Raw genomic sequence first — 26,448 nt, 5'->3', positions numbered from 1 at the left:
CTAGACCCCCTAAAGACCTCCTGAACCCCCTAAAGACCTACTGGACCCCTGAAGACCCCCTAGACCCCCTAAAGACCTCCTGGACCCCTAAAGAAGACTAGAACAGGTCTACTGAAAGCATAAAAAAGGCAAGTTGACATTTTGTTTTATAAATATGTCTCCAATGATCCACCATATGTCAGAGGAAGATACACTCACTGATTTTGTAATTGTGTCACCAAATCTTTCAGCTTTACGGAGCTTCTTTTAGGTTCTATTAGTTCATTGTTTTGATTTTACACATAATATTGAATACAGTCTCAACATTGTTTCCAGCAGCAGGAGGAAGCTGTTTCTAGCATTAAAAACTAGGGATGAAATGAGAGTTAATATTTGATATTCGTAGCATTTTGTGTGGGTGAACCTCAGGGATCCTGACCGGGTCCTCTGAGGGTTTGTCCTCATGTCTCTCAGCCTGTAGAGGACTGAGAGTTTATATCCAGATAAACGTCCATCAGGAGGACGCAGGTTGTTCACTGCTGACAGGAAGACGGTGACCTCTGTGGAGCTTCTGTTCCACTCTTTATCTTTCACACAAACACAGATAAGTTATTTCAAACTTACTTATAAACTTTAAATAAAGTAACGAGCTTTAAATGAATTAACAAGCTTTAAATAAAGTAACAAGCTTTAAATAAAGTAACAAGCTTTAAATAAAGTAAAGAGCTTTAAATAAAGTAAAGAGCTTTCAATAAAGTAAAGAGCTTTAAATAAAGTATAGAGCTTTAAATAAAGTAACAAGCTTTAAATAAAGTAAAGAGCTTTCAATAAAGTAACGAGCTTTAAATAAAGTAACAAGCTTTAAATAAAGTAAAGAGCTTTAAATAAAGTAACGAGCTTTAAATAAAGTAAAGAGCTTTCAATAAAGTAAAGAGCTTTAAATAAAGTAAAGAGCTTTCAATAAAGTAACGAGCTTTAAATAAAGTAACGAGCTTTAAATAAAGTAACGAGCTTTAAATAAAGTATAGATCTTTAAATAAAGTATAGAGCTTTAAATAAAGCATAGAGCTTTAAGTAACGAGCTTTAAATAAAGTAAAGAGCTTTAAATAAAGTAACGAGCTTTAAATAAAGTAAAGAGCTTTAAATAAAGTAAAGAGCTTTCAATAAAGTAAAGAGCTTTAAATAAAGTAAAGAGCTTTCAATAAAGTAACGAGCTTTAACTAAAGTAACGAGCTTTAAATAAAGTAACGAGCTTTAAATAAAGTAAAGAGCTTTCAATAAAGTAAAGAGCTTTCAATAAAGTAACGAGCTTTAAATAAAGTAAAGAGCTTTAAATAAAGTATAGATCTTTAAATAAAGTATAGAGCTTTAAGTAACGAGCTTTAAATAAAGTAAAGAGCTTTAAATAAAGTAAAGAGCTTTAAATAAAGTAACGAGCTTTAAATAAAGTAAAGAGCTTTCAATAAAGTAAAGAGCTTTAAATAAAGTAAAGAGCTTTCAATAAAGTAACGAGCTTTAAATAAAGTAAAGAGCTTTAAATAAAGTATAGATCTTTAAATAAAGTATAGAGCTTTAAATAAAGCATAGAGCTTTAAGTAACGAGCTTTAAATAAAGTAAAGAGCTTTAAATAAAGTAAAGAGCTTTAAATAAAGTAACGAGCTTTAAATAAAGTAAAGAGCTTTAAATAAAGTAACGAGCTTTAAATAAAGTAAAGAGCTTTCAATAAAGTAAAGAGCTTTAAATAAAGTAACAAGCTTTAAATAAAGTAAAGAGCTTTCAATAAAGTATAGATCTTTCAATAAAGTAACAAGCTTTAAATAAAGTAAAGAGCTTTCAATAAAGTATAGATCTTTAAATAAAGTAAAGAGCTTTAAATAAAGTATGGAGCTTTAAATAAAGTACAGAGCTTTCAATAAAGCATAGAGCTTTAAAGCTCTTTAAAGCAGCAGCTGCAGTCATTGGTTATAAAAATCTTTGGTCTCAGGTTCCTTCAACAATGTTCATAAATAAAATATTCAAAATATTGTATATATATATATAAATATATTATATATATATATATGTATAGAAGATGAAATCACAGAAGTAAATGATAATCTAAGGCATAAAATAGTGCAGTTAAAATAAATGTGAACATAAGTAAATTAAAAATAGTAATGTAAATGTAAATTTGTAAAAATGTAAATTTGTAATGTTGTTGATGGCAGTATTTCAGATGGGAAAGCTGAATGTTAACAGGATGTAGTATGAATAAGTAATATACAGTATGTACACAGGCTGAAACAGGAATGTAGTATGTAATAATGAGAAGTTATATATATATATATATATATATATATATATATCATTTATTTTTGTATTGCCCATACTGAGTTACAAACTTCTATTTTAAATGAAATGTCCTGAAAATCCAGAAGTGTTTTGGTGCTTGGATGATGACAAAAGAGATTTATTGGCTATTTAATTTTAATGCTCTTGAGTTGGTTGCTTTTGTTTCTCGAGCTTTGGAGAAACGTCAGGATGGTGAATGGATGAATGTTGGAACATAAACATGATAATTGTGTCAGGATGGTTTCTTTGTCTAGTTTAATATTATTTGTTATTTAAACTGCTACTCTGGTTTCTGCCTTTGTGTTTGCTGGTGTCTTGTAAGATCGTTTGGGCTGGGTATGTTATTTATGCATGACACAATAAAATAAAATAAAATAAAATAAAATAAAATAAAATAAAATAAAATAAATAAATAAATATAGTATAATATATATATATATATATATATAATAATAATCAGGATATCCTAAGAATATGCTGTATCTGAATAAAAATGATGATATATAGATCAGTTTATATATGTTTGATTAATTATATAATTCTCCTTCAGAGTTGAGAGCTTATTATATTTACCGGTATCAGAGGTTTTCAGAAGGGTGTTTCCTCCAAACAGTTTCAGAGGAGACTCAGTCAATGGAAATGAAAAAATGTGACATTAGTTATCAGAAGAAGAAGATCACACAGAATAACATAATGTGTGTGATTTGGTTGAAGAGATAGTTTTGGTGTATTTTGCTTTTTCTGCAGACAGAAAATGAAAAGACCTTTTTTATGAGTTTGGTGTCTGAAGTTTTGGTGTGTGTGTGTGTGCGTGTGTGTGTGTCTGTGTGTGTGTGTGTGTGTGTGTTAGTGTGTGTGCGTGTGTGTGTGTCTGTGTGTGTGTGTGTGTGTGTGTGTGTGTTAGTGTGTGTGCGTGTGTGTGTGTGCGTGTGTGTGTGTGTGTGTGTGTGTGTAGTGAACAGAGGTAACAATAGGAAACGTTACACCTCTCCTCTTGTTCTTGTCTGCTGTCATCTGCGGCCCAGCGGAGGCGCCAGGCGGCTCTGGATGGTTGGAGGAGAGACGAGAGATAATATCAGCCTCCTGTGTGCGTGTGTGCGTGTGTGTGCGTGTGCGTGTGAACAGAAACACAAAAACTTTATTAGGATGTTAAAGAGCAAGAAAACACAATTATCATGTTTATGTTCCAACATTCATCCATTCACCATCCTGACGTTTCTCCAAAGCTCGAGAAACAAAAGCAACCAACTCAAGAGCATTAAAATTAAATAGCCAATAAATCCATTTTGTCATCATCCAAGCACCAACAGTTCTCATTTAAAATAGAAGTTTGTAACTCTGTATGGGCAATACAAAAATAAGTTATATGTATATATATACATATAACTTCTTTATTCATACTGCATTCCTGTTCACACCTCTGTATAGTTTTAGTACTTCTCATTATTACATACTACATCCTGTTAACATTCAGTTTCCCATCTGAAATACTGCCAACAACTACATTACAAATTTACAATTTTACAAATTTACATTTACATTACTATTTTTACATTTACTTATGTTCACATTTATTTTAACTGCACTATTTTATGCCTTAGATTATCATTTACTTCTGTGATTTCCTCTTTTATATATATATATATATAAATATATATATATATATATATATATATATATATATATATATATATGAACATTAAACATATAAAGAGAAGAGCAAGAAAACTGTTGATTCTAATAAAGTTTCAGAGTGAAAGAAATGAACTAAAACCAATAAAGTCTCCATTACAGCAGAATCTGCACTAAATAAAATAAACGACATTAATAAACTTGGTAAAAATAAGTTTCAGGGAAATACGTCATTTTAAAGCGAATGTTATATTTTATATTTTTTCCTTGATGAGGAAACGCATTTTGAATTTAAAAAAATATTTTTCAAAAGCGCGTCTCTTTGTAGATTAAAAAAAATGCTTCGGTAAGATGGATTTGATTTTATTATTATTATCATTATTACTATTATTATTTTCAGATAGTAAAAATATATGTATAGAAACATTTTCTTAAATTGCAAAAAGTATTATTCTGTTTTTTTTGTTGTTTTTTTTCAATTTGAGCGTTTTGACGAAATGAAACCTGATTCTAACAAACTAATTGATATTTACATTTTAATTAGTCGAGATCTGTCTGATCAGTTTACATCAGAATAATCACAGAAAAACAACTTTAATTGATCTTTTCTAGTTGTTTTAAATGTTGTTTTTTTACGTAAATATGTTCATGGTTTATTTTCTATATCTCGACATGAAATCTTGTTTGACATCAACATTCCCTTCAGCGTGTAATATTTAATATGTCATGTGTTCCAGCTGTGCAGAGGATTTAAATCTTCTTTATCTGTTCACAAAAACCTCAATAATAATCTGGAAGACGGATAATTGTTGGACCCAGACAAAAATATTAGTAGACATACAAAAGAAATAATATAAAACTATAAATATAATAAAAAAGTATAAATCTTTGACAGAGTTCGTTCGCCTCTCCGTGCGTAAAAGCGCGCGCGTCTCCGTGCGTGCGGCTTAAAGGCTATTCGTGCGCGGGTGCAAATCGCGCGTGCATGCATATGTTTAGATAGCCTTCAGCCTGCAGCCAGTAATAGCTCCATTAAGCAGAGTGGGAAGACGCTATCTCAGTGATCCGGAACGTCTCTGTCCGCTCGGCAGGACATACACCTCCAGACACCTCCACCAAACCTCTCCACAGAACACCTCCACCAAACCTCTCCACAGAACACCTCCACCAAACCTCTCCGCAGAACACCTCCACCAAACCTCTCTACCAAACCTCTCCACCAAACCTCTCCACCAAACCTCTCCACCAAACCTCTCCACAGAACACCTCCACCAAACCTCTCTACCAAACCTCTCCACCAAACCTCTCCACCAAACCTCTCCACAGAACACCTCCACCAAACCTCTCCGCAGAACACCTCCACCAAACCTCTCTACCAAACCTCTCCACCAAACCTCTCCACCAAACCTCTCCACCAAACCTCTCCACAGAACACCTCCACCAAACCTCTCCACAGAACACCTCCACCAAACCTCTCTACCAAACCTCTCCACCAAACCTCTCCACAGAACACCTCCACCAAACCTCTCCACCAAACCTCTCCACAGAACACCTCCACCAAACCTCTCCACCAAACCTCTCCACCAAACCTCTCTACCAAACCTCTCCACCAAACCTCTCCACCAAACCTCTCCACCAAACCTCTCCACAGAACACCTCCACCAAACCTCTCTACCAAACCTTTCCACCAAACCTCTCCGCAGAACACCTCCACCAAACCTCTCTACCAAACCTCTCCACCAAACCTCTCCACAGAACACCTCCACCAAACCTCTCTACCAAACCTCTCCACCAAACCTCTCCACCAAACCTCTCCGCAGAACACCTCCACCAAACCTCTCTACCAAACCTCTCCACCAAACCTCTCCACAGAACACCTCCACCAAACCTCTCTACCAAACCTCTCCACCAAACCTCTCCACCAAACCTCTCCGCAGAACACCTCCACCAAACCTCTCTACCTAACCTCTCCACCAAACCTCTCCGCAGAACACCTCCACCAAACCTCTCCACCAAACCTCTCCACCAAACCTCTCCACAGAACACCTCCACCAAACCTCTCCACCAAACCTCTCCACCAAACCTCTACGCAGAACACCTCCACCAAACCTCTCTACCAAACCTCTCCACCAAACCTCTCCACAGAACACCTCCACCAAACCTCTCTACCAAACCTCTCCACCAAACCTCTCCACAGAACACCTCCACCAAACCTCTCTACCAAACCTCTCCACCAAACCTCTCCACCAAACCTCTCCACCAAACCTCTCCGCAGAACACCTCCACCAAACCTCTCTACCTAACCTCTCCGCAGAACACCTCCACCAAACCTCTCTACCAAACCTCTCCACCAAACCTCTCCACCAAACCTCTCCACCAAACCTCTCCGCAGAACACCTCCACCAAACCTCTCTACCAAACCTCTCCACCAAACCTCTCCACCAAACCTCTCCACCAAACCTCTCCGCAGAACACCTCCACCAAACCTCTCCACAGAACACCGCCTGGATTTATTCTGTTGCCATGGGAACAGCACGAATTAGAACAATTAAAGTGAACTTTTTCTTACACCTTCATGTGTCGTTTTTCGCCAGAAACCCCAAATAAGTATTTTTTTTCTCATCCTGATGTTTTGCGTTAACCCGCCCAGCCTCCTCTCCACCTCCTCTCCACCTCCTCTCCACCTCCTCTCATCCTCCTCTCAGCCTCCTCTCAGCCTCCTCTCAGCCTCCTCTCCACCTCCTCCAGGCCTCCCCTCGGCCTCCTTTCCTCCTCCTCCCGGCCTTCTCCCGGCCTCCTCTCGGCCTCTATTCGGCCTCCTCTCCACCTCCTCTCAGCCTCCTCTCCGCCTCCTCTCCTCCTCCTCTCGGCCTCCTCTCCTCCTCCTCTCGGCCTCCTCTCGGCCTCCTCTCCTCCTCTTCTCGGCCTCCTCTCCTCCTCCTCTCGGCCTCCTCCTCTCGGCCTCCACTCTGCCTCCTCTCCTCCTCCTCTCAGCCTCCTCTCCTCCTCCTCTCCTCCTCCTCTCCTCTCCTCCTCCTCCTCCTCTCAGCCTCCTCTCCTCTCCTCCTCCTCCTGGCCTCCTATCCTCCTCCTCTCAGCCTCCTCTCCTCCTCCTCTCCTCATCCTCTCCTCCTCCTCCTCTCAGCCTCCTCTCCTCTTCTCCTCCTCCTGGCCTCCTCTCCTCCTCCTCCTGGCCTCTCTCAGAGCTCTGCGTGGTTAAAGGTTCGAGGCCAGGCCTCTATCTCTCTCACTCAGCCTCCTCCTCCTCTCCTCCTCCTCTCAGCCTCTGTCAGAGCTCTGCGTGGTTAAAGGTTCGAGGCCAGGCCTCTATCTCTCTCCCCCAGCCTCCTCTCCAGCTGATGACGCAGCCGGCTGTGTTTATGACCCCGCCCGGCTGCAGTGTGAGCGGCTGTATAACTCGTGGTGTTGGATGGTTGGATGGTTGGATGGTTTACCTAATGGGACTTCTGTTTCTCGTTTTCTGTCACCGGGCAGCCAGACTCCGCTGACAAACGACCGACTTTTACCGGCAGAGGAATTCCTGATTTATGTGGGAAATGAAACGAGAGCGAAAGGTTTTCTTTTTTTTCTTCTTCTTCTTCTCGACCATTTAAATAAAGTAAATGATCTCCACCCAGCAATTCAGACCGGGAGGTTTGTATATAACCGCGCCATGCAGAGCAGAGGAGGCTTCAGGCTGATGGATGAGTGTTTTCTTATTTAGTTTCTCATATTGAAGGAGAATCAACCCGCCGCCCTGTAGATCTGCTCCTAAAGCCTCCACTTCCATTGTTATTACTGCAGAGGAAACAAGCGGTTACAGCCACGAAGCGTTGATTTATCACCCTGTTGTTGCTTAACTCAAGTACACGTTTCCACAGAGGCGCGTTGCTTTCATTTGATGAGAAAACCACGCAGAGCGGCAGAGCGACAGAGCGGCAGAACGGCAGAGCGGCAGAACGCGCAGAGCGCGCAGAGCGGCAGAGCGGCAGAGCGCGCAGAGCGGCAGAGCGGCAGAGCGCGCAGAGCGGCAGAACGGCAGAGCGGCAGAGCGGCAGAGCGGCAGAGCGGCAGCATTTTATTTATTTTAATCTAAAACAACAACAACGGAAGAAAATGTCTTATTACTTTTCTCAAACATTAAATAAACTTTAACAGTTTGATAAAGGCGTCATGAGAATATTAATATTCATAATATTCAAACACATTTTGTCCATTTAATCTACATATAGAGAGCTCATGTTCATTAAATACTGTCTGTTCACATCAAATCATGTGCTGACCATATTTGCATTTAGTTATTACAGAATATTCACGTTTAATAAATTATTTGTTTTGTTATTTTGAAGCTTATTTTGCTTAATTAATATAAAGGTTATATTTGTGTTTTTATTTATATTATTATTTATTCATCTTATTTCAACTGAGTGTACTATTCAAATATATTTATATTTACTTAATGTATTTATTATTACTTTTTAAAAAATGTGCAGAAAGAGAAGAGCTTGTAAGTCTCTTCAGTGTCTTTAGTGTCTTTAGTGTCTTTAGTGTTATTCTCACACGGAGGGGATTCATTCAGAGCTCTCGAGGAGCGCAGCAGCTTTTTCATGATGAATAATTTCCCCTCAGATCAACTCAGGCCACGTGATGATCCTCCCGTCTAGAGGTCTGTGTGTCTGTGTATAAACTGGAGGGCATTAGTGCCTCCAGATCATCAGATCATCCATCAGAGACCCAGACAGTCCGGTTCTCCTCCTGCTCCATTAGAGCCTCTCTCACCGAGCGTCTCTTTATCAGCTCTCTATCTCTAAACAGCGTCCAGCCTGCTGCTCTCCAACCTGCCGACGGCTACAGACATCAATCATCCAGACCCGGACCAGGTCTGTCTCTGGGTCCGGATCATCACGGACACCACTACACGGATTATTGTTATTTTACTGATGTAAAAAGTCTATTTGCGTAAATGTTAGCATATAGTATAAAATGGAAAACCCATTTGCAGGACGCGTAAAAAGTCTTCAGGAAAAAGATTCTTTCTCAAATTTTCTAAAATATGAATAAGGAAAATAATAAGAAAAAGTTTTCTATCTTCAGAAACAGAAATATTGTGCAAATAGGAAACTCATTCATTTAAGTCACTTTTCCTCCACAAAAAAACAAAAGACTCAATTTCGATTGAAACTCTAAAACTGAATTACATCCAATATTTCTACATATTTCTGTGCTTTGGCTACAAGGCATGGAGCTTTATCTGTGTAGCACATTTCAGCAACAGGGAGATTCAAAGTGCTTTACATAAACATTCAAGAACATTGTGACAAAGTGCAAAAGAACAATAAGACATAATTAAAACAGTTATAAAAACATTAAAGATTAGAAAATAAAAACAAGCTAAAAATAGAAGCTAAAATAGAATATAACAAGTTTCAAGTTTCAAGTTTATTTGTCATATGCATTTAAAAGTACAATGTACAGTGAAATGCAATGAAATGCATTTTACCCTGGCTCTCTCTCAGCCCTTAAAATCTATAATTAGTACAGTTGATAAATACTGCAATAAATAAGACAATACATAAGAATACAATTATAAACAACCTAAAACATCCATAAAACAAGATCATACAAATAACAAATAACACACAAGAGTAAAAGCTCTAGTGCAGTATATCAGATCATTATCTGGTTTAATAAAAGGCAGGAAAGATGGAGCTTAGATTATAAAGAGCTCAGAGTTGGTCCTGCAGGTTTCTGGGAGTTTGTTCCAGATGTTTGGTGCATAAAAAGGCGCGTTGTTGGATTAATTTGCATCCAACATGATATTATTCTCGAGATGACTCATGAGCTCATCCATGAAGACCGACGACCAAAGAAGGAAACATTTAAAACATTAAAAGCCGTTTTCTCTCTGCGTCTCTTATAAATAATAAAAAAAAGAAGTTATCAGGCTGCTTCATCTCTGATGAGTTCTCCTCCACAATAAAGACTTTTAAACTCTTCTGAGTGGCTTCAACGTTTCACCTCTTCTCTTCTTTAGTCTCCAACATCCTTCAGAGAGGAACTGAGACGAGCACGATCCCTCCTCCACGCACGGCCTTTTATTCTGTGTGTTTTGTATTTTGTGCTGTTTATATATTTCGCCGCCTGAAACCGTTTTAACCAGACGAGGAGCCATTAGACGAAGTCTGGATATACAGTATATATAGTGAACTACACTGTTTAGAATGTCCCAGTAAAATACCAGTAAAGAGCTGGCAGCAGGGTTAACCTTTATGTTACTGTAAAATTAACATTATTATACTGTCACTGACATTTACAGCTTTGTACTGTTAATGAAAAATACAGTTTTGTTTTATTAATTTCACAGTATTTTACAGTTAATTTACTGTTTGAAGATACATTATATAGCTGTTTTTCACCTTTCTTTTACATTATCTTACTGATTTGTTTTAATGCACTATTTAGGTTTTACATACATTTTAATAAACATTATTTTTTGCCTATAGATGAATAGACTTAGCAGGTTACAGACATAGGAATAGTCACACTAAATACAACTAAAGGTTGTTAGGAGAAAGGCTCTAATAGACTTGTTGTGTGTCTCTAGCTGCTACAAGCACAGAATGAAACCAGAACAACATGTGATGAAGAACAATAAAGATAATTCACTGATTTTAAGATCATGTTCAATGAACAAGCCTCACATGAGCAGATCAGGTGCCAGAACTCAACAAATCCTGCATGAAGCTGTTACTGATGAGACTTTAGACAGCTGATCAGTAAAGTGATGTTTATTAAGAATGCATTATAGTTCAGTTATTAATTTAACAGCTTTTCTTTTGTATTAACAGTAAAGTTTTTATCAATAACAGGTTCATACTGTTGAGATCCTGCTGTAAGTTAACAGAGATTGTTTACAGTGTGTGTCTTCTCCAGTGTGGACAGCCTGCAGGAGAGAAAGTCTCCACTCACACGACCTCTGTCAGCTCTGATGGATGAACTCTGAAGGCACAAAGATTCAACTTGTTAACCAGAAGCTGCTGCAGCAACATGTTACCACTGAAGATCCGTCAGTTCATTCAACTTTCCTTGTGAAATAAAGAAAAGTGTTTCAGGTTAAAGGCCTAAATGTTATCATATTTATTATTATTTTGTATTTAACCTTTATTTTACCTTTATTTTACCTTTATTTAACCAGGAGTAAAAACTCATTGAGATTAAAAATCTCTTTTCCAAGAGTGTCCAAGACAGGCAGCAGCACAGTTGCACAGTTGCAGACATAAAACAAACATAACAATTGAAAACGAAGACAAAGAGCAAATTTAAAAATCACAAGGTATCAAAAAAACATTCATCAACATTCAAAACATCTGCAGCCAGATGTGCCTGTTTCCAAATCTTTTAGAGGCACTTTAAAGATGTTCAGATGAATATCATATCAATATCAAACTCCATCTTCTGTCTGCCTTTAACTTACTTTGATTTGTTGTTAAAAAATAAGTTAAAAAAATACTGAAAATAAATCCACGATGAGTTCAACTCGTTCTGCGCGTTTTGTTGGCTTTTACGCACAGGTCTGGATTACGCACAGGTCTGGATTACGCACAGGTCTGGATTACATGTAGTTGAGTCAATATGTTGGTTATGTTATTTTTATTATTTTCATTTTTTTATTAACATTCTCAAAACCGGTGTGTCATACTTTCTTTTGCCATCATTATCTGTATTGTAACTTTACTTGTGTTAACTTTGTATTGAATGAATGAAACGGGTGTGTTTTCATGGTTCCCGGTTGCCTGTTGTAGCAGGGGGGGGCGTTAATTGTTGACGCACAAAATACACACAGACAAAGCATGGACAGCTTCTGGTTTTGTACTGGTCAGATGTGTTGTAAGGCTCTTCCTCCTCTGCTTAAGATAGCATGTTTAAAAGTTGTGTATTCTGGTTTAAACTGTATGAAATACAGTGATGCATCGATGTTGATATGTTTCTGAGGTTGTCTTTTGGTTTTGAACGAACAAAAAACAGATTTTACTTCTGTTAAATCCGTCAGAGTTTTTGCTCATTTGCATATTCTCTGACTGCTGCAGGGGACTGAGAAAGAGCCTGCCACTGAGTGTGTGTGTGCGTGTGTGTGTGTGTGTGTGTGTGTTCTTATAGGTGCGTTATGGTGTTAAATTGTTGTTTGTATATTTTTTCCTGTGTAGTTAGGATGGACTGCATTAGTTGAGTAGCCTAATATGAAGATAAATTCATTATTTAAAGTGCACTTTTATTTTATTTTCTGAAGAAATGCTTCTATTTACATGTTACCTGGAGGGTTAGAAACATAGTAGAAGTATTACATTTAATTTCAGAGGATATACTTTTTATTTATTGATTATTTTCTTTTATCTTTTGCTGCTTTTACTGATTTAATGTATTGACTTGTAGCCGCTGCCCGGAGAGCTGCTCTCTGTGTTTAGCCGGAGGAAGGGCCTGTTTCCTGGATCCTGGATCAGGCTAAACACGGGCCTCCGGAGCGCCGCGCTCAGGCGGGACCCGGACACCGGCAATAGATCACTTGGACCACCGGGGGCCCCAGGAGGGGCTCCCAGCTGGAGAGGCTCCGGGGGGTCACTCCGGGGGGTCACCGCCGCTGCTCGGGAGTCTGTCATCCTTACGGCCTCATAATGACAGCAGGGCGGAGGACGGAGGATGTTTATTGCTGCTTCTCAGAGAAGCTTCCTGCCATTAACTTTCACTTTCACTTCCACAGTGGAGACATTTACAAGCTCTTCATCTCTCTGAACGCTGCAGAGCTCTAGTCCCACTTTGATTCACCTTTTTATCACTCTTAATAAAACCCATTAAAGTATTTGGGTCACTGAGAGTCAGACACATTGATGCATTGATATGAGATACTGATATCATTTAGTTATAAATGATCAGGTCTCTAGTCTGATCCATCCATCCTCTGAATGCTCTAGGTCTCTAGTCTGATCCATCCATCCTCTGAATGCTCTAGGTCTCTAGTTTGATCCATCCATCCTCTGAATGCTCTAGGTCTCTAGTTTGATCCATCCATCCTCTGAATGCTCTAGGTCTCTAGTCTGATCCATCCATCCTCTGAATGCTCTAGGTCTCTAGTTTGATCCATCCATCCTCTGAATGCTCTAGGTCTCTAGTCTGATCCATCCATCCTCTGAATGCTCTAGGTCTCTAGTCTGATCCATCCATCCTCTGAATGCTCTAGGTCTCTAGTTTGATCCATCCATCCTCTGAATGCTCTAGGTCTCTAGTTTGATCCATCCATCCTCTGAATGCTCTAGGTCTCTAGTTTGATCCATCCATCCTCTGAATGCTCTAGGTCTCTAGTCTGATCCATCCATCCTCTGAATGCTCTAGGTCTCTAGTTTGATCCATCCATCCTCTGAATGCTCTAGGTCTCTAGTTTGATCCATCCATCCTCTGAATGCTCTAGGTCTCTAGTTTGATCCATCCATCCATCCTCTGAATGCTCTAGGTCTCTAGTTTGATCCATCCATCCATCCTCTGAATGCTATAGGTCTCTAGTTTGATCCATCCATCCTCTGAATGCTCTAGGTCTCTAGTCTGATCCATCCATCCTCTGAATGCTCTAGGTCTCTAGTCTGATCCATCCATCCTCTGAATGCTCTAGGTCTCTAGTCTGATCCATCCATCCTCTGAATGCTCTAGGTCTCTAGTTTGATCCATCCATCCTCTGAATGCTCTAGGTCTCTAGTTTGATCCATCCATCCTCTGAATGCTCTAGGTCTCTAGTTTGATCCATCCATCCATCCTCTGAATGCTCTAGGTCTCTAGTTTGATCCATCCATCCATCCATCCTCTGAATGCTCTAGGTCTCTAGTTTGATCCATCCATCCTCTGAATGCTCTAGGTCTCTAGTCTGATCCATCCATCCTCTGAATGCTCTAGGTCTCTAGTCTGATCCATCCATCCTCTGAATGCTCTAGGTCTCTAGTTTGATCCATCCATCCTCTGAATGCTCTAGGTCTCTAGTTTGATCCATCCATCCTCTGAATGCTCTAGGTCTCTAGTTTGATCCATCCATCCATCCTCTGAATGCTCTAGGTCTCTAGTTTGATCCATCCATCCTCTGAATGCTCTAGGTCTCTAGTTTGATCCATCCATCCATCCTCTGAATGCTCTAGGTCTCTAGTTTGATCCATCCATCCATCCTCTGAATGCTCTAGGTCTCTAGTTTGATCCATCCATCCTCTGAATGCTCTAGGTCTCTAGTTTGATCCATCCATCCTCTGAATGCTCTAGGTCTCTAGTCTGATCCATCCATCCTCTGAATGTTCTAGGTCTCTAATTTGATCCATCCATCCTCTGAATTCTCTAGGTCTCTAGTTTGATCCATCCATCCTCTGAATGCTCTAGGTCTCTAGTCTGATCCATCCATCCTCTGAATGTTCTAGGTCTCTAATTTGATCCATCCATCCTCTGAATTCTCTAGGTCTCTAGTTTGATCCATCCATCCCCTGAAGGCTCTAGGTCTCTAGTCTTATCCATCCATCGATCACGGGAGAGTTCCCAAACAGAAAACCATTTGTACAGAGATTTCATTGTTTTCTCAGTCAACCAGTAAACTAAACTCTGCAGGCTTCATATCATTATAGATTTGAGAGAGATTCATAAAAGCGGAGTCAACTTCCTCGTACTCAGCAAATATAATCTCATCTGAGATATGTGTTATGTATTTATGTGGACTGACCCTGAATCGTTAAGGAAGGAAGGAAGAAAACAGAGTTTTCAGCTGATCAGAAATCCTCCTGACAGGAAGTGGATCAGCAGGTTCGTCTCCCTGAAGCTATTTGGAAAGCGTGTGTGTTACATACCTGCATATGTGTGTGTGTGGATGTTTACCTGTATGCATCAGGACACTATCTGGGGCTATGTGTGAAGGGTGTGTTATACTGTACAGTACATGTGATGTGTGTGTGAGGTTGAGTTTCCTCTGAGCTGAACTTGATGCTGTAACTGAATCCAGTGAATCAGCTAATGAGCCTGTTGGACGTGTAATTAGTCTTAGAGGCGTGTAATGATGCTGGCAGGCCTCCATCTGATACGCCATTAATACCAGGGTGTGTGTGTGTGTGTGTGTGTGTGTGTGTGTGTGTGTGTGTGTGTCGGGTCCATTGTTCATCCTGTGTTTTGTTTCTTTACTCAAATATCCTTAAAGAGTTAAATCCAACAGTTGAGCTCCTGGTTTCCTCTTAGAAACTCATTTTCAACTCTCAGTGTCTGTGAACAGGCTGTCTAATGTTTATATATGTCAAATAGAGACATAAAGATGAATCTGATGAATCTGAAGCAAAAATAGAAATGTTTATTTCAGCTTCTGTTTTGCACGAATCATCACAGAGTCAAAGTGGCTGAAATACAGAGTTTATATGTAAGAAACAAGCAAATAACAGACTTCCAATATTCGTTGTTTTGACTCATTTTGATGGAACTTATTTTGTGAAAACGTTTAAATTCAAGTGAATATTTTAATCTAAAACAACAACAGAAGGAAATGTCTTATTACTTTTATCAAACATTAAATAAACTTTAACAGTTGATAAAGGCGTCATGAGAATATTAATATTAATAATATTCAAACACATTTTGTTTATTTAATCTACATATAGAGAGCTCATGTTCATTAAATATTGTCTGTTCACATCAAATCATGTGTTGACCATATTTGCATTTAGTAATTACAGAATATTCACGTTTAATAAGTTATTTGTTTTGTTATTTTGAAGCTTATTTTGCTTAATTAATATAAAGGTTACATTTGTGTTTTTATTTATAATTATTATTTATTCATCTTATTTCAACTGAATCTACTATTCAAATATATTTACTTTTTTATTACTTTTTAAAATGCAATTTCTTTCTTATCTTTAACTTTTTATTAGATTGTTCTGGCGTTCTGTTTTTATTGTCATTTAAATGCTATTTTACTGTTTCCTTCACATCAAGTGTTTAATATATTTAATATGTTATTAATATCCCTGTAAAGTACTTTGAATTGCCTGACAGCTTGTGTCACCTTTAATACTTTAAAGTTTATTCAACTGCAAAATAATCCTGCCTTCGTGCACATTTTTAATAACCACATTTGACGGATCATTGTAAAAAAAAAAGTCTGCACATGTGAAATTGATGTGAAGTGAAATATTTATGATATCATAATAATATTTAATATTATTATTATTTACATAAAATAATAATAATTATAATTATTTATATAAAAAATAACATTATTTATTATTATTATTTAATATAAATAATAATAGTCATTACTATTTAATGTAAATAATAATAATTATTATTACACGTGAGATAAAATTCATTCTCATGATGCATTTCATTAACATTAGAAACTCACATGAGAACGAAGTTCTACTGGTGATAAATATGTGATTAATGTTTTACATGCAAACATTCATGTGTTTGTCTGTAAGGGAGGAAAAATATATCAGTCAGTCTCAACATGTGTTTAGCATGTTGTGTAAGTCATGCGTGTACATATACACTCTGTGTGTGTGTGTGTGTGTGTGTCTTCATCAGGCAGCAGCAGGTTGTGTGTGACCTCGTTGACCTGCTCTGGATTAAGCGGCTAATATATCTGAGGAATGATTCTGCAGGTCTAATCATAGCAGAGGTAACGCACACACGCACGCGCACGCACGCACGCACGCATGCACGCACGCACGCATGCACGCTTAAAGGAGCTGTGTAGTTTGAAGTCTTGACAGGAGCCAGTAGTCGTGCAGTGCTGATGGTTTGATTGACATGTTTGCCAGTGTGCAGTGGACGGGGCTTAATGCACACACACACACACACACACACACACACACACACACACACACACACACAAACACACACACAAACACAGACACACACACACACACACACACACACACACACACTCTACGTTCTTTGTCCACACCCTGAAATAGTCCTCGGCCTAACAGAGAAAGAATGACACACACGTCATGTACAGGCCTGTCCTCACTGCTCGGTGTGTGTGTGTGTGTGTGTGTGTGTGTGTGTGTGTGTGTGTTTGCCAACTGATCAGAGAGCTGTAGTCATGACAGCGTTCTTTCTCTCTGCATCTGAGGGGGAAGTGTCGGCCATCTTCTGACGCTGTGATGTGACGGTATGTAGCGCCCTGAGTCACGTTTCATTCTAATGTGCAGACCTGAGAGCTGCAGGGCTGCAGGGCTACAGAGCTGCAGGGCTACGGAGCTGCAGAGCTACAGAACTGCGGAGCTACGGAGCTACGGAGCTACAGAGCTACAGAACTGCGGAGCTACAGAGCTACGGAGCTGCAGAGCTGTGGATCTGCAGGGCTGCGGAGCTGCAGAGCTGCAGGGCTGCAGGGCTGCAGAGCTGCAGAGCCGATTACTTTGTCCCATGTCATTTCTACTGTTTACAATCGTCACGAGTCACACCACTCCGTGTTGCAGCGACCTCAACGTGGAGGAAAGTGATAACTGGTCCAGTTGGGAGAAACTATCAACATGTTGTTGAAGTAGCAGAGTGAGGAGGGAGACGACATGCATCCACCCTGCGGAGGTGTCCTTGAGCAAGACACTGAACCCCCTCCAGCTCCTGGCTTGCTGTTCTGTCCCTTACCTTGACCTCTGACCTCCACATGGAGCAAACTCCCCTCATTAAAATACAAGACTACACCTCCCTCCATCAGCTAAATGAAACCGTCCCTCCTCCTTCTCCTCCTCCTCTGAGTCTCTCTCAGCTCTTCCGTCTGTTTAACGGATCATTTCCCCGTCGACTCTCTGCAGGAGGAGAAAAAAATGTCCCGACACTTCCTGCCCTCCAGGACCGAGCCGGGGCACCTGGGAGCTCAGCTGTCGCAGGATGTGGGAAACCTCCAGACTCCCTCCGGACTCCCTCCGGACCCAGCAGACGCTCACATCACAGACAGCCAGCAGGTGTGTAGCAGCAGCAGCCAGCAGGGCTGCAGCGTTGATAGTAGTCCGACTCGGGGTGTTTGTGCTGCTGCTCTTCATGTCAAGCAGAGAATCTTGTTTCTTCCTTCACATGGAGTCTCACATGCTGCAGTTTGTGCTCTGAAGTTCATTTAATGCTATAAAATGTTGTGTTACAGAATGAATTATGTACATAAATCACGTGTGGGGCTGCAAATGACCAATTCTTTCATTCAGCGCAATATTTTCACTTCGTCTGTCAATCTTTATTTCAATTAATTGATGAATCTCCGAGGTTATCGAATGTCTCATCACAAAATGATCAGTTAATTAGTTTAATTCATTCATTCAGTTTGATTCATTTTGTGTCAATCAACATACTTTGGAGTGAATTCTGTGCTGCTTAATTAAGAAATGTACTCAGAAAATGTTTAATGTGATTAATATGTATTGGTATAAATACACTGTAAAAAATACACTGCAACAACTTCTGTCCATGCAGCAATTTTAAATACTGTTTTCTAGCAGCAGTGATTAAAAAAAAGTTAATTTTGTTTAAAAAAATAATTGCATTTTAAGCAAATTAAATTTCTTTTGCACAACATGTAGTTTTACTCAGAACATTTTGAACCAAAAGCTGTCAAAGCTGCACATAATACAAGTACAACGAAATGCAGTTTTACATCTAACCAGAGTGCAAACCAATAAAGTGCTGATTAAGACAATGAGGATATACAGTACGGGGTGTATATAAATAGATATATACATACATACAGGTGCAGTTAAAGTGCAAAGGATTGACGTGTGTTATATTCTGATGAATAAGAGTTCTAAGTCTAAGTTGCATACTGATGAAATATTGTATAAAATGTATTTATATAGCGCAGACATAACATCACAAAGTGCTTTACAAGATCATTATAAAAAAACATACAAGAATAATTCATATAAAAATGTCCACAGGAGCCATGTGATTAATAAATGACTAATTAAAACACAATGCATAGAGAAATATACACAGTAAATACATAAATACATACCAGGCTACTCAAACACCTGTCTGAACAGGTGAGTCTTTAACGGACCTTTAAAAGAATCTACTGAGTCAGCAGAACGTTAAGGTTAATATGTATAAGAGTATTATGAAGATATACAGGTGAAGTTATTTACAATTTTAATATACAAATGATGGTTTAATTTCATTATAATTGTGCAAAATTCATTGTGTTTATTACAGAATGCATTTCATACTATGAAACACACTCGAAAAACTAGTTAAAATAGAAAATGACAACACATAACAACAGTTTTAAAAACTATTTAATACCATACAAGAGACCTGAAATAAGGGAGATATAAAATAGAGATATAAATAAGAGTCTCTGTTTCTCTGCAGATTTACGGCGTGTCGGATAACACTGAAGATCAGTCGGGGTGATTTCCCTCTCGTGGTCTCAGATTAGCTTTTGAGGTTAAATGAATGTTTGTGGTGACTCAGCGTCTTTACGGAGGATGAGTTCAGTTTATCTCTAAATAAACTTTAATCCCTGATGCACCGTTTACATGTCGATGGAGATTTTAATGTGAAATCCACATTGGACTGAGCAAAAAAGAAAATAAAAAAGCTCTAAACTTTATTTACTCACTTTTTATAGTGTGGTGAAGTAGCTAGAACAATCTGGGGTTTGTTTTTGGGACGTGAAAGAATAAATACCAATGATACGTTGAATTATATGGTGGCTTCAAACCATTTGTTTGTTTAAGTAGCAACAACATAGACACTCCTGTATTATTTGGTAATTATAATAAAATATAAGGTTGATCATTTATTCAATATGATGAATTAAAAATGATGAACTGGTCATCAAACCTGGAGCCTACAGGGCGATGTATGAGACGGATCTGATACTGGTCAGATGAGATGAAGATGAAACATGAGAACCGTCTTGACTTTACTCGTTGGCTTGCTTTTCTCACTTCCGTTTCTCTTCTCTTCTGTTTTGTTGAAGCTAAACAGCCAATCAGAGTGATTTCTCTCACCGATGGGCTCCGCCGCGAAAGACCTCCGATACAAGCAGACTAGAGGCGACGGTGCGGGACACTAACGCTCACCGTCGTTCCCAAACTGTCCGACGGCCGACCGTCAGGTCCTTAAACTGTGTTACCTGTCCTTTAATGTTGGCGTTGTTCTTAAACATGGTTTCATTGTAATTGTAATTCATTCATCAATATCTTCCCACTGCTAAACTACCTCAGATATAAACCCCCGTCTCTCTTCTTTACTCGTCCTAACAGGTGGCATCCTGCAGCGACTCGGTCCGGTCCGGTTTTAAACCTCCTCATTGCTCCGTCTGTTTACGGCCTCGTTGGTATGAATGAAAGCAGAAGTCGACGAGCGCCCCCCGCGACCAGAACCGAAAGGTCAGCGAGGGGTCGCCGCTGTCATCAAGCGAAGACATGGGAAACTATTATTGGAGCTATTGTGGAGCGGCTATAACTCATGTGAGAGGAAGTCGTCTTGTTGTGTGTATGTGTGTGTATCTGCATGTTCTCGTGGCTGTACACACATCTATCTATAGACTGTTTATGATTGATCGTGCTGCAGCGGCACTTTAAAACTCCCATGAGTCCTCACTGCTGCAGACTGAAATACACCGAATAACGAGCTGACACGGCAAATGATGATCGATCGCTCATATTTCCTTTATTTAAAGGACAGTTTACTTGATTAATTAATACGGTTAGAAGCTTTAAATCTTTATTTAATGAAAGCATTCAACACATAACATGGTAATGAATCTGCATATAGAAAACATAACCAGTCTGTGTGTGTGTGTTGGAGTGTGTGTCCCTGTGCTCTGATGCGGCCTTGTGACCTTCCCGGGAGTAAACAGTATTTCAGAGGGATGGACTCGGGCTGTTGCTCGCTCCTCCTGTGGCGTCGCCGTCAAAATGACAATCTGTTATTGGGAGAGACGCCGTGGCTCCTCCATCACACGCCAACGCTGTAAATAAAGAGCTGCAGAGCTCAGCGCTGGGCCGCCACGCTGTGGGGCTTTTTGGACAAGAAATGCTTTTCTCACAAAATGTTTGGGGACAGTAAACTACACATAAAATATATATATGGGGCCAAAGTGTCCCACATAAACACACACACACTGCTGCAGCTGCAGCCTTGTGTGCTGTTCAGCAGACGCAGCACAGCAGGATCCAAGGTCTCACCAGCAGAACACCATCACTCTCCACACACTGGTACTGGTCCCAGTTTGTGGTTCCCAGAGAACATGCAGACAGCTGTTGGTTCCCTGCTCCGTTCCCTCTGAGGGAAATATTCCAGATTTCTTGGACGTGTTTGGAAACGTTGGGATCACTAGAATTTAAAATACTTTAATCTTCTCTTTCTCATTTTTCTTTTGAACCTTTTGTGGATTATAGATTTAATTTCTTATCAAAGTTGTTTCATAAAATCATGAATTTTATCTTGTCAGTTAATAACAAGTTTTATAAAGACGATGCTTGATTTTTTTATTTTTCATTTATTTATTCTTATTATAGTTTTTTTTCTGTTCTTATACAACGTTCGTAGCTACACCTACGAAAAGTAATGCCCTGTAATCTGTGTGAATCCCACGAGATCAATTCGTATGTAATCCACGTTATTGAGAACAAGTACAGAGAGCGGCGAGCGGCGAGCGGCGAGCGGCGCGTAGGGAGGAGGTCGGGCTGGATGGACGGCTCAAAAAGCACCAGATTGTTTTGCCCAGGAGACGCTTTTTGTGTCCCACGTGAAACCAGAAGTCAACGTTGATTTATTCGTCGTGTAACTTGTTACGCCACTTCTGCGATCTTTTCTTGAACCTGACTAAGTCGTTTTTGGCACAGAACTTCCGTACTGAAGTTATGCTACTTACGGTTTGGCATAACTTAACTACGATCTTTTCCTAAACCTAACTACGTGAGGAGTTCTGTTGCCTAAACTTAACCAAGTTGTTCCCCGTAAAGACGGGAGATTTTGAAAAGACTGGAGCAGGACCTGACGTTGGACATCGGTAGGAAAACGCACAAAAAATGAGGAATTGTAAGATGGTTGTATGAGAATACGTTGAACAGTGTTAACCGGAGGGGGAACCAGAGAGGGAACCGGAAGAGGAACCGGAGGGGGAACCACCGGAGGGGGAACCACCGGAGGGGGAACCGGAGGGCGGGTGCTACGTTACCAGGAAAATGCCGTCGGTCGGGACGGCGTTAACAGCTGTAGCCGCCGTATGAGAGCCACTGGGACTCACATGCACTAAAAGGCATGCACGGTCGGCCCGGCAACAAAGCACAGAGAAGCTCAGATTACAACACACACAGAGACTTCATTCTCTGCTCAGGTAGACATTACGACTCTAAATCTTTACATAGACAATAGTTGTGTGATGCTTTATTAATGCTCTGGATTTTGATTTTAAAATGATAAGATGATTTACTCTAAGCTGCTCCCTGTATGCTTTAGTGAAAGAAATATATTTTCAAAACTGTTGAATTGTTCAATTTGACATGAGAAAAATGCACTAGATTGAGTGTTTTACTGATACATTTTAGTGCTCTTGTGGGTTGTTCTCCTCCTCCACTGATTCAGTCTGCTGGAGGAGTTTATCTCCATCTTCCTCTTCTGTTTGACATGTTTGAGTGTCAGAAGTCTTCATGTTGTCCTTCTATGAGCTTCGTCTTGCTGTGTTTTAAAGAGAGACGCCCTCTAGTGGAGAGAATCTGCAGAATCCTGCCGTGTCTCAGCGTTGCATGAACACGCTCTCGGTCCAGTTCCCATCAGCTGCTGGCGAGGCCTCACAAAGTGGCCCTGAAGAACCAAAAATAGGAGCTGTTCCCTGAGTCGGGCCATCTTGCAGCTCAGTAACCTTGACAGCAACCGGTTGGGATGGCAACAATGAGGCCATCAGTCAGCCGAGGGCAGACGCCAGCCATGGGAGAGTTCATGGATACCAGCCAGCGTGGACGAGGTACGACTGCACATCCAGTCAATCAAAGACGTCTGGGTTCACTGCAGAGATAATATGATTTAACAGACAATATTTTACAGTTGGCGAAGCACATGATGAATATGATTCTTGTTTTAAAAGATGCACCTTAAGGCATTTATTAATTTTTTTAGGGCTGTCAATCGATTCAAATATTTAATTGCGATTAATCACTAGTTAATCGTGATTTATCGTAAATTAATCACACATTTTGTATCTGTTCTAAATGTACCTTAAAGGGAGATTTGTCAAGTATTTAATCCTCTTATCAACATGGGAGTGGACTAATATGCTGCTTTATGCAAATGTATGTATATATTTATTATTGTAAATCAATTAACAACACAAATCAATGACAGATATTGATCAGAAACCCTCACAGGTACTGCATTTAGCATAAAACAATATGCTCCAATCATAACATGGCAAACTGCAGCCCAACAGGCAACAACAGCTGTCAGTGTGTCAGTGTGCTGACTTGACTATGACTTGCCCCAAACTGCATGTGATGATCATAAAGTGGGCATGTCTGTAAAGGGGAGACTCGTGGGTACCCATAGAACCCATTTACATTCACTGATCTGGAGGTCAGAGGTCAAGGGGCTTTTTTTTTTTTTTTAACTTTTTTCAGACTTTTTTCGGACATTTTTTAGATTTTTTTTTTAATTTCTTTTTTTTACTTTTTTTGGACAATTTCAGACATTTCTTTTAAAATATTTTTCAGACATTATTTTCAATATTTTTTTTTATTTTCAGACATATTTTAGACTTTTTTTCAGAATTTTTGAAAAACAATTTTTCAGACTTTTTTTCATATTTTTCAGACAATTTTTGGACATTTTCAGATGTTTTTCAGGGGAGTCTCGTGGGTACCCATAGAACCCATTTACATTCACTGATCTGGAGGTCTAACTCTACTCTGGCCTGGGAACGCCTCGGGATCCCCCAGTCAGAGCTGGTTAATGTGGCCCGGGAAAGGGAAGTTTGGGGTCCCCTGCTGGAGCTGTTGCCCCCGCGACCCGATCCCGGATAAGCGGTTGAAGATGGATGGATGGATGATCTGGAGGTCAGAGGTCAAGGGACCCCTTTGAAAATGGACATGACAGTTTTTCCTCGCCCAAATTTTGCCTTACTTTGGAGCGTTATTTAACCTCCTTCCCGACATGGTAGCATGACATGGTTGGTACCAATGGATTCATCAGGTTTTCTGGTTATGATACCAGTATCTTCACTCTAGCTTTTAAACTGAATCGCAAGTTGCGTTAATGCGTTAAAGAAATTAGTGGCGTTATAACAAATTTACTGTAACGTGTTATCGTCGCGTTTGACGGCCCTGATTTATTTTTTGATCCAGACTTTTAATGTGACTTTGTGGTGGTGATGGCAGGAAGCTGGTGGAGTGATGCAGCTCTCAGACAGCAGCAGATAATCAGTATGGCTAATTAGTACATAAGGAATATGGATAAGAGCTGTGGCGCTGCATGGCCACATGGTCTCATCGTTCCTGGATCAGGTCCAGCCGTGACTCTTTATTCTCTCTCCTGATGTCCCGTCAGCTCTCTGCGATCTGCTCTCCAATAAAAGCATTAAAGAAACGATACAGCAGCTTCTGCTGAAGGTGAACCACTGATACTACTAACTGACACATCAGTAAAAAAGAAGAAGGGAACCTCCGAGTGTCCCTGAAGCGTCTCTGGTCAGGACGTCCCTGGACTGTCTCAGCGTCTCTGTGGATGTGCTGCTGTAGACAGTTAATGGGCTGTGGTCTGTCAGTGAGCTATAGGACTCACTTCCTCCTCTGTCAGATGTGTTCGCACAACAACTTGTCAACACGGTAATTTACACTGCTGAGCCGGGATCAAGACATGTGTGTGTGTGTGTGTGTGTGTGTGTGTGTGTGTGTGTGTGTGTGTGTGTGTGTGTGTGTGTGTGTGTGTGTGTATGTGTGTGCATGTACCGTATGTCTCAGTACATGCACTCTCTCTGTGTTCTTGTCTGTGTTGAGTCTGGGTGATCTCTGACAGGAAGTGATCTGTGTCGCTGCGTACACATCAACAAATAAGACCTGGGTCTGTGAGGAGGAGGAGGTGGATGAGGTGGTGGAGGCAGAGGTGGAGGAGGTGGTGAAGGAGGAGGAGGAGGAGGAGGAGGAGGAGGAGGTGGTGGAGGAGGTGGAGGACGTGGCGGACAGGGTCACAGGTCAGATCGGGAGGAGACTGTTGACTGACGGCCTTTAGCAGCAGCGTGTCGGCTGTTTGTTTGACCAGAGGCCCGTCCTGTCATCGGGTCTCACCCCGACAGAGAGGAGACGAGACGGGAAGAGGAGCGCTCGAGGACGACGCAGAGAAGAAGAGTTGTTGGTTGTTGGATAATTGAAGGTTGCCAGTTTGAGTCTGACAGTTTAATTCAGGGAAGTTTAATGATTTCCTCTAAGAAATGAAGCCCTCTGGAAGCACATCTCATCCTTTTCACTGTCCATTCACTAATTCAGCTGATTAGTCTGTTGTCAGGCTATTGAAAAGGTTTATCAGTCGCTATAAGCCCCATAGATGTGGGTCAGTAGGGGCCTACTACACCCACTAGTAGGTTTTATCATCTATTCACATGATAGATCACAGAAAGAAGGTATAAAAGAACACAACAGCAACCTCTAGTGACCGTAGTAATTATGACAGGAGCAGAAGACGAATTCAGGCGCTGCCTTAACCTTAAGAAGTTGTAGTTTTATTGCCTAAACCTAAAGAAGTTGTAGTTTTGTTGTCTAAACCTAAAGAAGTATTTTTGTTTGTGTTGATAACGTGACGTTTTATTCAGTTTTACGTGTCAGAACGTGTTGCTTTTAAGTTTCACTTCTATAACGTAGTAGGTGTAGTTGGCCCCTACTGACCCACATCTATGGTGCTGATAGCGACTGATGACGCATACTGTATTTAATGGCCTGATAACAGTTGAATCAGGTGGAAAAGGGGCAAAACAACAGACACCAAATGACCTTGACTCTTGACTTCCACTTTAGAATTTCCCATTGTCCATGAACGCTCCACTGGATGCAGGTAGTCGTTGAAAACCAAAAACCATCCACAGGAAGAAATTATAATAATAATACTAATTCTAGTGAAAAAAAGCGACCGGATAATCTGATTTCCTCCAGCATGAAAAACAGAAGCTGCTACAGCTGCTTGTTCTCAGTCAACACCCGTTATCCTGCACCAAGGCCCTCATTCTGTGTGTGTGTGTGTGTGTGTGTGTGTGTGTGTGTGTGTGTGTAGTGCATATAGGGGTAAAGCACCTGCATAGTGACTCTCAGGCTCCCTCCAACACTCACACCACCTCCCGCCAAATCTTTCTTTCAAGCTTCAGATGTTTTCATTCCTCTCCATGTTTCATGTGTGAAACATCTGAGGAATCTGGAGGAAACGCTCAGTGTGTGTGTGTGTGTGTGTGTGCGTGTGTGTGCGTGTGTGTGTGTGCGTGTATGTGTGTGTGTCTCATATATGTTAAAGTCTAGTGTGT

At 40.2% G+C, this 26,448-nt stretch overlaps 1 long non-coding RNA gene across 1 annotated transcript; it reads right to left on the bottom strand.

The window, feature by feature from the left end:
* Nucleotides 1-12,677: 12,677 nt before the first annotated feature.
* On the bottom strand, nt 12,678-25,906 carry LOC119485052. Its single transcript, XR_005206173.1, has 3 exons — nt 25,819-25,906; nt 21,068-21,072; nt 12,678-12,690 (listed from the first exon to the last, which is right to left on the bottom strand). It is a non-coding gene; the product is annotated as an uncharacterized LOC119485052 (long non-coding RNA).
* Nucleotides 25,907-26,448: the final 542 nt, after the last annotated feature.

Source organism: Sebastes umbrosus, chromosome 3 (assembly GCF_015220745.1).
Source record: "Sebastes umbrosus isolate fSebUmb1 chromosome 3, fSebUmb1.pri, whole genome shotgun sequence".
NCBI classification, from domain to species: Eukaryota; Metazoa; Chordata; class Actinopteri; order Perciformes; family Sebastidae; genus Sebastes; species Sebastes umbrosus.
This window is presented reverse-complemented; position numbering and strand designations above follow the sequence as displayed.